Here is a 13,587-nt window from a genome sequence, read left to right as displayed (position 1 = left end):
TCACATGCCTAAAAAACAACCATATACTAAGGTCTTTGCCACTGGGAGGCCAAAAATAACGGTTGTGATGGATGAAATGGCCGTGATTGTGTTACCATATACATGTGGTAGTGATGTGTGTGAACACACTAGGACCGCCAGGGCATTTTTTCCCTCTTTAGGAGGTTTTTCCCCCGTGCATTGTATATACGCCCATCACTCTAGGCCTATCTATCTTTCCATTGCACACTAAGTAACACACTCTCTATTGTGTGCCTTGAGCTTCCTTCGTCTTCTCCAAGCTATGTGCGTTTCTCTGCAACACTAATCCCAAAAATTGGTATCAAAGCAGGTTACGTCCTTCCAAGCTTAGTCGCCAGCTGCTCCAATGCACATCTGCTCACTTTCTCCGATTACAGTGAGGTTTGGCAAGTGTTCGTAGGTCGACAAATATTTTGGGTAAGCTCGTAGAGCTTAGTCTGCTTAGATTTCTGATTCGGGCTCATTTCGGCCTCTGTTTCCACTACAGGCAAGTCTGCACAGACAATTTCGTCATTTTGTGCAGAATTTTTGTCAGTGCCAATTTCTGCATAACAGGTGCCTTACAGTCTTCTACGGTTTGTGCTATAGCACGTGTTGTTCCCGCTCCGTTTCTCCTATTTTCGAACTGTTTTCACACCAAGTGTAGCATTTACCATGGCTGACAACAACGCAGATGTCTTCAAGATGTTTGTTGTTCAGGACAGGTTGGATGGGGACAATTACCCTATGTGGGCTTATATGATGCAACACGTTCTCGTGTCAAAGGGCGTCTAGAATATTGTGCAGGGCATTGATGTACGTCCTGGTTCTGAGGATGTAGGCGATGTTGAGGATGTTGCAGGTCTTGCTGCAAGGATTGCTGCTATTAGAGTTGTTTTGCCTATGGCAGAACAAGCTCGTTGGGATGTAAAGGATGCGCAGGCTCGTGCATTAATTGCATTGTCTGTGAAGCGTACCATTGTTCCTCACATCCGTTCAGCAAAATCTGCAAAACAGCCTTGGGATATATTGGCTGGTCTTTATGCAAGTTGTAATGAGGCTACAATTTCTTTGCTGCGTAAAGAGCTGGAGTCGAAGATTATGCATGAGGAAGATGATATGGGCACTTTCCTTGCTAGTGTCAAGGATATCAATGAGCAACTTATTTCTGCAGGTGAAGTTATTTCAGACAGTTCCCTTGTGCAGACTGTTCTTGATGCCTTACCAGATTCTTACCAGACTTTTGCTAGTACTTGGAGACTTATGACCCAAGGAAATCTAGAAGTTGTCAAGTTTGATGCATTATGAACATTGATGTTGCAAGAGTCACTTTCCAGAAAAAATAGGACTAGACAACGTGCAGTTGAACAGGCTTTTATTGATTCTCAAAGAAAGGGTGGTAACAGCAATGCAGCCACTTCTTATGGTTCTGTTGCGAGTGGCAAAACTTTTGTTCCTAATGCTTCTGCTGGCACCACTTCGTCTAGAAATTCTAGTGATAAGGGCAAAAAGAAGATGTGTTGCCATTATTGTAAAGCTAATGATCACTTGATCAAGCAGTGACCTAAGTTGAAGGCCAAAGAGGCTAAGAAGAAAGAGGGTGGTTCCACTACAAATGCAGCCATTGTTGAGTCTTCTGTGAAAGGGGACTGTGATGCTGATGTCGATGCAGAATGGGCTTTTAGTGCAGAGTGCACTTACAATCCTGATGTCCATGATGCATGCTTGTCAGTTGCTGCCGATTCACATGTGTGGTATTTCGACAGTGGTGTTACAAAGCACATTACCTTACATCGTGAATTGTTCACCTCTCTCGAGCCTGTCCCTTTGCGAATTCAGTCACTTGTGCCAACAATGCCTCTTATCCGGTTCAGGGAGTTGTAAAGATTGTGCTTACTACTGCAATGGCAGTTCCTTCACACTTGTTGATGCACTTTATGTACCTAGGATCAAGAAGAATCTCTTATCTGTATCCACACTTGCTAGACTTGGACTTGTAGTCAAATTTCTGGATGACAGATGTACAGTTCATGATCTCAGTTTTAGTGATGAAATTGTTGCATCTTGCCTTTTGTGTTGTGGGCTGTATAAGCTCACTTTGTATGACAAGTGTGGATAAAATTTTGCAAATGCTGTTGCAGATTCAAGGGCTATTTCAGATGCAAAACTTTGGCTGGCACGGTTTGGTCATCTGAATTTTGTCAGTTTGCTACGTTTGCAAAAATATGATATGGTTGCTTCTTTGCCACCTCTTGAAGCACCTGTCAAACATGTTTGCGAAGGCTGTATTTTGGGTAAGATGCAACGTTCTAAGTTTCCAAAGGATGGTTCAGTTCGGGCCACATGCAGGTTGCAGGTTGCAGCTTGTGTATAGTCATGTTTGTGGGCCCATGCAAACTCCATCCTTGGGCAATTACCTTTACTTCGTGACTTTCATTGATGATTACTCTAGGCATGCATGGGTATTTCATCTTAAAGCGAAGTCCGAAGTTTTTATGTGCTTCAAACAATTTCTGGCTATGGCTGAAAATGTCTCAAAATGTACTATGGGCACCCTCCGTTCCGATCGAGGGGGGGAATATATGTCTCATGAATTCAATGCATTTCTGGCTAGTCATGGGATAAAATACCAATGTATAGTGCCCTATACACCTCAGCAAAATGGTGTTGCTGAGAGGAAAAACAGGTCACTTACGAAAATGGCACGATGTATGGTCAAAAGTCAAGCTTTGCCGCATTATCTTTGGCTTGAGACCATCATGTGTGCCACTTATGTACTAAATAGGTGTCCTACGAAAGCTTTGCACTCTATTACTCCATATGAAGCATGACATGATAGAAAGCCTTCTATTGAGCACATGCGTGTTTTTGACTGTTTGGCATAAGCTTTGGCGCCACAAACACAGCGCTAAAAATTGGATGATAAGGCTGTCAAATGTATTTTTTTTGGTTATAGTGCTGAAAGCAAAGGTTACAGGTTGTATCATCCGCAAACAAAACGTATTTTGGTGTCACGGGATGTAGTGTTTGTGGAAGATTCTGTTCAGCCCTTGCTGTCATGTACTAGAGACAGTAATGTAAGCTCATAGGACATTTATGACACTTTGTTTCCTCTTTTCAGTGGTGGAAATACAAATGTAAGTTCCAGTGAGGCAAATGTACAGCCTATGGGGGTTTTTGAAAATGTTATAGATCAACCTATTACTGATGCAGGTGTACATGATGTACTTGATGAGGAAAGGGCTGAAAATGAGAAGGCTAGAGGTGTGCCAAAATGGCTGGTGCACACTTTGCGTGACATTAAATCGGATGCACCTTTGTCTGGTCGTACTCGTTCAGGCTCTCGCCATGCATCTTATGCATCAAATTGTTATGCTTTGGCTGTGTCTAGCTTAAATGATATTGAGGAGCCTCTGTCTTTTGATGAAGCACAGAATTCAGAAAATTGGATGGCTGCCATGCAATCAGAATACGATGCACTTATAGAAAATGACACATGGACTTTATGTGATTTGCCTCCTGGCAAGAAGGCCATTGGTACGAAGTGGGTTTACAAGTTGAAATGCAAGCCGGATGGTGAGATCGATCGCCATAAGGCTCGACTTGTTCCAAAGGGTCATGCACAACAAAAAGGCATAGATTGTGAAGAGACTTTTGCTCCCACTTGTCTTATGAATACTGTGCGTTTTCTATGTGCATTGGCAGCTCATTTTGGTTGGGATGTACATCAATCAGACATTGTTACTGCTTTCTTGAATGGTGACATATTTGAGGAAGTTTATGTAACGCAGCCTCACGATTTTGTCATAAAAGGACAAGAGGACAAAGTGTGCAGATGTAAGAAGGCTTTGTATGGGTTGAAGAAATCTCCTCGTGCTTGGTATGATAAAGCTGACACTCATTTGGTCAAACGAGGCTTTCGTAACAGTCCAACAGAAAGCACATTGTATGTAAAGCGTGAGGGTGATGTACTTCTCATTGTGGTTCTTTATGTCGATGATTTGCTGATCACTGGACCAAATGAGAGACATATTGCTGAATTTAAGGCTGATTTGAATGCCACTTTCAAGATGAAAGATTTGGGGCTGTTGCATCATTACTTGGGTATACAGTTTAAGCAGTGTGATGGTGGTAAGTTACATAGAGACATTGATATGTAAGTTTGAACTTGAGGATTGCAAACCTATTGCCACTCCCATGGAAACATGTTTGAGGTTGAGTCTACATGATGCTGGTGATCCTGCTGATGTCACTCTTAATCAAAGTGCTGTTGGCTGCCTCATTTATGTATGCAACACGAGGCCGGATATTCAATTTGCAGTCTCACAAGTCAGCAAATTTATGCATAGCCCAGGGTCTAAGCATTGGCAAGCTGTCAAGAGGATTTTCCGCTACGTTAGTGGCACTTTACATCTTGGCTTGTTTTATCTCAAGGGGAGATCATTGCCGCCAGACTTACATGCTTTTTCGGACTCAAATTGGGCTGGTTGTTTTGACACGCGAGTGTTTACAAGTGGTTTTTGTTTCATGCTTGGCAGTTCATGTTTATCATGGTTGAGAAAGAAGCAACCTACTATGGCTACTTCAAGTTGTGAGACTGAGTACAGGGCAATCTTCACAGCTACGGTTGAGTGCGTACGGCTCAGACGCCTTATGGCTGATTTGGGTGTTGGACAGGATACTGCCAACATTATCTACACTAACAGGCAGAGCGCATTGACAGTTGTGAGGAACCTAGTTTTTCATGCTCGCACAAAGCACATTGAGGTGCATTACCACTATGTCAGGGAGAGGCTCTCAGCAGGAGAGATCATCTTGGCTTATGTGCCAACACAGGACAACCTTTCAGATCTTTTCACAAAGGCATTGTCTCGTGAGAAGCTTGAAGCTTTCCGCAAAGCTTTGGGCTTACTCCCCTTTGTGGACTGATCATGTCCTTAGGGCATGGCACTTCCCTTTACTCATGTGCCAGCTCTCGTTCACCGCATCACTCCAGGGGGGGATTTGTTACCATATACATGTAAAGTGTGAGATTTGTCCTAAGGTGTGAGTCAAGGAGAGGAGAGTGGATTTATCCCACATACTGTGGAGCAAGGTTGTAGAGCTACTTAAAGCTCATCTCTTGAATCAATAAACAACAACTCATTTTGCACTACATGCTTGTCTATGGTGAGCTTGTGCTAAGCTACGTCAATACTCAAGATTGTGTTTATGAGTCCCAGCTAATCTATCTTGGAACCTAATTCACTTGAGTGATAACCTTGCTTACACACACTCACACACTTGCACCATGTTTCTCTTTCATCCACCATAGCTAGCACGATCCAAATCCTAACATTTGGTATCAGAGCCATGGTGTGCTAGCTAGGATTTTCATTATGCATTAGTGTGTGTTAATCATTAGCATCTCCATTAGATGGATTAGCATTTCATTATCACGGCCCATTAACATTCTTCATGACTAGTTGCATCTCACTAATTAGGCCTTAATCTAGTTGTGTGTGGGCATGTCCTTGGCACACCCAAGAGGCCACTACCCTCCATGGCTAGATAGGTTTGATTAGGGAAAATATTAGCATCCAATTTTTGCATTTCTAAGTCACTTTCGTGTCAATTTTCTAGTGACTTGCACCTCCAATTAATCTCTCCATTTTCGCAATTGCCTAACAACATTAACCTCATCTCGGAGTACTCGACGCAAGCTCTCCGTAGAGCCTTCAAGCCTTGCAATCTGAGCTCAAAAGCATCTCAAACTTCATCTTCAAGATTGCCTATATTTAGGTGTGTGTGGGAGAAGCCCTGCAGAACCGAACTTGAACTATTTTATTTTTGGCTTATTACCCATGTGGAGCCCAATGGGCCCCTTGGCTTAACTCGAGCACTTCATTTGGTGTCTCCTTGAAGGTCGTGGGTTCAACGAGGGGGCGCAAGGCCGGCGGACTTCAAGCTAGCGGTGAACTCCACTTCATTTTACAGGCGGGTCCGCCGCCACTGGCCAGATGCCTACCAACTTTTGTCGCGTCCGACTGCCCGACCGGCGCTTGCCCGAGAGACGCGTCCGCCGCCTACCTGTCGCACCCGATCGGCCGCAAGTGACTGCCTCCCACAGCGTCCGGCCACCGGCAGCGGACTCCAACAACGGCGGTAAGCTGCAATTTAGTTGGCCGGAAAGTCCGCTGGGGTAGATACCCACGTGTGCCTTGCAAGGCCTTGCCCTTTTTCACTAAAAGCTCTTGTTGAGCCCTGCTTCCCATGCTGCTGCAAGGCATTTCGAGGGCTTTTTTAAGCCCCTGCTCCCATGGTGTTGGCCAAGCCTGCATAAGGTCCTTTTCCCACAGCATTGCTGCCGAGCACCTCCAAGAGGATCAAAACCCCAATCTTGCTATAACCTTTTGCTTTGATGCTTAAAAGAAAACCCGCTTTAAGGTTTGCTTTGAAAGGGCTCTTTTGAAGTGACGGTGGGACACTCTCCACATTGGCTTGGTTAGATATCCAAGTATCCAAAGGAGCATTACCTCCTTGTGAAGAGGAGTTTCACCAACGCAACGGTGAAGAGGAGCTTCACTAAAAGGGGGATCTCTCTTTCTCTCTCTCTCTCTCTCTCTCTCTCTCTCTCTCTCTCTCTCTCTCTCTCTCTCTCACATACACAATGAACCCTTAAAATTATTGCAACCAAGCACAATTTTGCAAATTAAATTTTTCTATCATCAATTGTGCAACGTGTAAAGAGGCAGACACTGGCTAGGAGAGTCTCCTAAGCTAAGACCCCTCTATTGGCACAAATGGGGGACAAGGGAATAGAGAAATTCAATGGGGAGGGATTTCACACTTGGCAAACAAAGTTAAGAGGCTATCTTATGAAAAAAAAATTGTGGTCTGTCATTAGCACTACCCTCGAGCAACAAGCCGAACCCGATGGAGTGCACACTAGGGCATCTACACTCATAGCAAGTGCACAAAATTTGGCCAAAGACGAACAAGCATTGGGAATTATCATCACTTCTTTGCATGATAACTATGTGCATTTCATAGATGAATGTAAGCATGCACATGAAGCCTGGCATGTCCTAGAAAGTAATTTTGGAGCTAGAGCCAAAAGAAGCAAAGTTAGTCTTAAAAGACAGCTTTACAAAGTTACTATGCTTCAAGGGGAGGACATTGCTAGCCTAGTGAACAGGCTTAAGAGCATTGTCACGCAGCTCACTTACATCCAAGTTGAAGTACCAGAAGATGACAAAGTGGCTATACTTTTAAGTGCACTTCCACCTTCTTATGACCACTTTGTCACAATTTGAAGAAAAAGAACCAGCACCACCATTTCAAGATGTCATCAACTCAGTCCAAGCAGAAGAAAGAAAGCAAAGAGGTTCACTTACCCCATCAGGAGGAGTTTTCATCGCAACATCTTCAAGGGAAAGATATTCGCCATCAACATCGACAAACGGACGAAAGTGTTATGAATGTGGAAGAATGGGACACGTAGCGAAATATTGCTACACAAACAAACCTTGCAAAAAATGTGGTAGGAAGGGACACCCTCCTTCTCGGTGCTACTCAAGTGGAGGCAGTAGCAGTGGAGAAAGTAGCAGCAGTAGAAGCAACAGCAGAAGCAACGAAGGCAAGAGACCTGACAGAGGATCAGCTCACATAGTAGAAGACAAAAAGGACAAAGACGAAGGTAGCGTTTGGGAAGAACCATTTTGAAGATGCAAACTCTCTACTTGTAGGGGAGGACTTTTTTCCTGTGTGGATACCAGATTATCATCATGTGTGGACATCACCATCCTTTGTGGATCTTTCTTGTGTGGATTTCACCATCCTGTGTGGATATCACCATCCTTTGTGGACTTTATTTTCCTGTGTGGATATCACCATCCTATGTGGATTCTGTTTGCATGTGTGGATCATGCATCTTCAGTATCTTGTCTTAGTCCAAAACTCAAGGGGGGGATTGTAAAGTGTGAGCTTTGTCCTAAGGTGTGAGTCAAGGAGAGGAGAGTGGATTTATCCCACATACTGTGGAGCAAGGCTGTAGAGCTACTTAAAGCTCATCTCTTGAATCAATAAAAAACAACTCATTTTGCACTACATGCTTGTCTATGGTGAGCTTGTGCTAAGCTAAGTCAATACTCAAGATTGTGTTTATGAGTCCAAGCTAATCTATCTTGGAACCTAATTCACTTGAGTGATAACCTTGCTTACACACACTCACACACTTGCACCATGTTTCTCTTTCATCCACCATAGCTAGCACGATCCAAATCCTAACAATACATGTGGTAGTGATGTTTGTGAACACACTAGGACCGTCGGGGTAGTTTTTCCCTCTTTAGGAGGTTTTTTCCCCCATGCATTGTATATATGCCCATCACTCTAGGGCTATCTATCTTTCATTGCACACTAAGTAACACACTCTCGATTGTGTGCCTTGAGCTTCCTTCGTCTTCTCCAAGCTGTGTGCGTTTCTCTGCAACCCTAATTCCAACAGATTGGTCATTAGAGGAGTTTTTTCCGTTCTTCATTTACATCTAGCTTCTTTCACTCCTAGCCTACCCTACTACAGTCTTTGCTTATTGTTGTTGTATTCACTCCTTCCCTCTCATTACTTGCCTTTGTCATAATCTTCGCTGCAAATGGCTCCATGTATGGACAACAGAAGGCATTAAAAAGACTTACAATGCTTACTTTGACAAAATAAAATGACACAATTTTTGTTCTCATTGAAGTAAGCATAGGTAGAAGTGTGGATTAAGAGACTGTTGATATAGCTGTTGACATCTACTGGCTATAGCATTGACGCATATATATATATATATATATATATATATATATATATATATATATATATATATATGATTGTGATACTGATGCTTTGACAGCATTAGATTTGGATGCCTATTGTAGATTTAGCTTTATAAGATTTGTCTCTGTGATGTAATTAAATTTCTTTTCAATTAAATTTTATGCTCATTAAAGGCTCTTATTTTAAGTTGAAAAGAATTATCAAGTGTCTTAATAATTAAGGATATGTCCAAAACAATTGGTTCTGAAATCGGACATTATATGTGTAAGTTAAATTAATTCCACATTGTAGATTGAAATGGAAAGGTTCTAAAATCTCTTACTTATAGGAAAGTGGGTGTTGAATATCTTTATGCCCTTGGATAATTTAAAAAAAAGACTCTAAAAAGAGAGACCGATGTGAACTCATAGCTAAAAGCACAGGACCGCTATAGTTGATTGCGTGAAAAGCAATGATACGAGAGACGTGTAGATGAAAGTAATGATACACAAGGCATGGAGCCAAAACTTATGCACCAAGAATAACGCACTTTGAAAGCTTATATAAAAGGGCAAAGGGACAGCCTAATTCACACAGAGAGCAACGGAACTCTGCAGCAAACTCCCCTCGTCGACTCTCTCCAAGGAGACCGACCAAGGCATAGTCCTTGGCATACTTGGCAATGATGTCACGAAGGCTTTGTTGGTACCACTTGTTACGTACAAGAGACAACCGTTCATTAGAATTTAAAATTTTTTGAGGGATCACCCATTTCAGTATTGTTTTGGTTGGAGAGCACTGAAGTGCAAGGTAAATAATAGAAGAATATGGAGTTTAGCTTGATTTTTCTATCTACCTATGGTAAATCACGTGTATAACAAGCAAATGAAGGAAGATCAAGAATTAGTTGAATATGCATATACGTAGGTGTATTATGAAAGCATGCACTAGTAATTAGAGAATAAAATCCTTTGTTTTTGTGTATTTTTGTCTGTCTTAATCACTCATATTGTTAATATTCCTTCCTAAATTTGCTTTCCCTGAAAGTGGAACGTGAAGCACGGATGTGCTCATAGTTAAAGAGATACATAAACCTCACATTAAAGCTATATTCATATGTGATTTTTAAATTGTTTATGTGTATACTTACTTATTATAACTAACATCCCAGTGGTTTCAATCAATTTTAGTATTACACCCTTTGGCTCTTTTTGTGTGTTGCGTGAGAGATGGCTCCACCAAGGAAGAGAATACGAAGTTCAAATGCCATGTCTGAAGCTCTAGCAAGCTCTCAACTTTTGGCACCATTGAATTAAGTTGATAATGGCCATCCTCAACGCAAGTTGTTGTAGCACCTACTCCTACCTTGGTAATTCAAATTATTAGTTTTTGTATTGCTCATACATAAATTGCCCTTAGTATCAAAAGGATAAGATGTTCCAAAAAGGAGTAATAATTTGATTATCATCACAAGAGACAAGCATATGTTTTCTAAATTAAGTTGAAAGAGGTTTTTGGTGAAAGTATGGTTTGATACAAAGGAAACCTATTTGATCACTATTTAAAGTTATCCCTTGAAAAGCAAGTTACTGACAGGGAATCTTCTTACTACATAAAACTTACGATTAGCAAAGAGTTACCATGATTAGCAAAAAATAAGATGTGGTTAGTAGCACTTGAGAGTATCCCTAGCGATTAGCAAAAAGAAAAGTTTTGATTGAGAACTTTGTAATTAGCAAATTTGCAAAAGCACTACTAGTTAAAGAAAGTTCAAGTTTGCAAGTAGCGCAAACTTATGATATTGGATAATGTTTTTTGTTAAGAGATAGGACTATCTTCATTAGAATTTGTTTGAAAATAAATTGTTTGGGTAATGTTTGAGCAACTGTATGAAGAAAGTGTGATCAAAAATTAATAAAAGAACTTTGATTGTATGTGTAAAACAATATGTTAGTAATTAAAAAACAAGAGGAATAGGTGATTGCGGTGTGGAAAGTGAGATATTATTATTCAATTGAAACTATGTCTATCCAATTAAAACTATCTCTACGGACCCACTTAGTCAGACAATTTTCATAAGTTTAGTTGTTAATTAAAGATAAGTTTCACACCATATCTAGAATTTTAAGGATGGTAGCCTTGCCTCTTAAAGGTGGGAAAAAAGGTATCATTCGTCAATCCCAAGTATGTTGAGATTTTAGTGTAGTGAAATAGAATTTAGCTCTCATCATAAGCTTTGGGTTATTGACGTAGCTTGTGGTATAGGACCCTTACATCCACGACTGTGAAGGATAGAGGCCTTCCTCACTTCTATTACTTGTCACCTTGCTTCGTTGAGTTGGAGTAAGATTTTTCAAATGAAACTTGAGATAAAGGAGGGTCATTTATCAAGTTTTCCCAATCTCTTGGTTGACGACCTTACAACCACATTCAACCCAAAGTTGCACAAGAGAGCATCGATGTTGGGATTTGAAGGGCACCCAATCTTTCAAAAGAGGGGCACTCGAAAGTAGTTACCTTTCCTGTGGGCAGGCTTATTTTCACTACAAGACGTCACGTAGAAGTCGACGCAAGTACCGACGAAATAGCGCTAATTTTTAAACGAAAAAGCGCTGAAATAAGCCTCGTAAGAGACGCCGGTATTGTAGCGTCGATATGACCATCGGTATAGCGGGCGTCGGAATAGGCCTTTGAATAGGCGTCGGAATACGCAACGTAATAAGCACCGGTATTCATATACTAAATTCCAACTCTCATTCCGTTGCCCCTACCGACAGTGATACCGACACTGATACCGTCACCTGTACCGACGACCAAAACCTACAAAAATATTTTGGGCAAAGAGGGCTGGGAACTAATGCTGCATATACTGCAGCAAAAGAAAACAGCCCTCTCTGCCCGAAGTAAGAGTGCACAAGCAACCGCACTCCACCTATAAGCTGACGCTAAAGAGCGAGTATATGGCAATTAGCAAAATTGTAAGAATAACATAACTTGTTAACATAATTAAAACATGAGTCAAAAACTATAAAACCATAAACATAACCTGTTTGCCATACCATAAAACTTGCTTGTCATACCATAACCATAACCATAACCATCACACAATTGCTATACCATCATAGCAAAACCATAACCATCACCTGAACCAAAACCATAACCATAACCTTAACCTTGCACAACCATAACCATAGCAAAACTATAACCATAACCATAACCTTGCACAACCATAACCATAACCATCATATGATTGTCATACCATCATAGCAAAACCATAATCTTAAGTTGACTGTCAAACCTTAACCATAACATATGTGCCATACCATAAATATAACCATAAACCATAAACATAAGCACTACAAAATTGTACATATGCAAACAATCACTGAGTGAGAAGACCCTCATAGTAATGCCTCCCAATCGACGTCCTCTCCCTCCTCGTGCAGCAGCTGGGTCAAAAGGGCCATAAGTCCATGCTTGTGCCCATACTTCTCCTCTTGGTGTGTCGGAAGGCGCTTCATGGAAACTTCCTACAAAATTATGGTTTAATCATTAGATAAATCTTCAAATAACATAAATATTATCAATAATTTAAAGCATACGTATAATACTTACAAACTCATGTCGAAGCGTATCATAGCCTCCACTCCCAAGATGTGACACTCCAGCAGACTCCAAACGTGCTCTGGCTGCATCTCTCTGCTGCTGAAATCTATTGGGATTGTCTTGTGTCTCTCATGAAATCCCCGTCCACTCGTATGCGTCCAACCATGCCGGCTTGGGACTACTATCATTGTACCTGTCTCTCTCCTCTGACCGACGGTGTGACATTGTGTACCTCGCCACACTCAAAATCTAGGCGTTTAAGACCTGATCGTACCCCTCTGCCAGCATGTACTCTCTCTGAAAGGCGTTGATGATGTAATTCTTTCTCTCAGCATCGAGGTTTTCTCAAATCTCCATCACAGAGTGAACAAATTGAATTGTACAGAGTTGTCGAGTCCTTTGACGCATTCCCTTTCCGACCCTATTTGCCACAACAGCCCCATCCCTACTCTTGTACACCTTGCTAGGATCATGCTCGTGTGATCCCCAAGGTGTACGTGGTGTGCCCATCGGTGAACTATCTACTGAAGAGAGTGGTGGACGCTCTCTTGATGGTGTGGACACATTGATAGAACCGCTACCACAGCAACCACCACCTCCAGAACGATGGCTAGAACCGCTACCACAACAACCACCACCTCCAGAATGTCGGCTACGTCGTCTCGAGAATAAACCACCCGTCGGTGTAGGGGGCACACGAGTCCTAGGCGTAGGGGACACACTAGACTGAGGTGTGGGGCTGCTCGGTGTAGGGACCACACTAGTCCCGGGCGTAGGGTTGGCCGTAGTAGGTCTAGAGGGACCTGCACCCCAAAGGTGCTGTGCCATCACGATTTTCTCTGGTGTGAACTGAGACAAAAACGACCCCATCTGCTCGGGTGACATGCCGGCCGAAGTGACTGAAAAACTAAAACTAGGAGAGTATGGCTCATCGTCATCGGCCATGGCTAATCATACACAAACAACACCCACAAATACATTAGTTTACGTAAGAAATGCTTAATCAATATAAATAACAAGTCAACGAAACTGCTACATAAATGACAACATCTAAAGTGTATTGTAGACTAATAAAAAGAACTTTACAAAAGGTTTCCTAGCAAAAGTCATTAGTTAATCTCTCATTCTCTATGAGATCTGATGTACCAAAGATTTCTATGTCAATCTGTACTTCTACATCTTCGTCATCGAACTCTACT

Source organism: Adiantum capillus-veneris, chromosome 5 (assembly GCF_014529385.1).
Source record: "Adiantum capillus-veneris isolate H3 chromosome 5, ASM1452938v2, whole genome shotgun sequence".
Classification (NCBI taxonomy): domain Eukaryota; kingdom Viridiplantae; phylum Streptophyta; class Polypodiopsida; order Polypodiales; family Pteridaceae; genus Adiantum; species Adiantum capillus-veneris.
Note: the sequence above shows the minus strand (reverse complement) of the source record.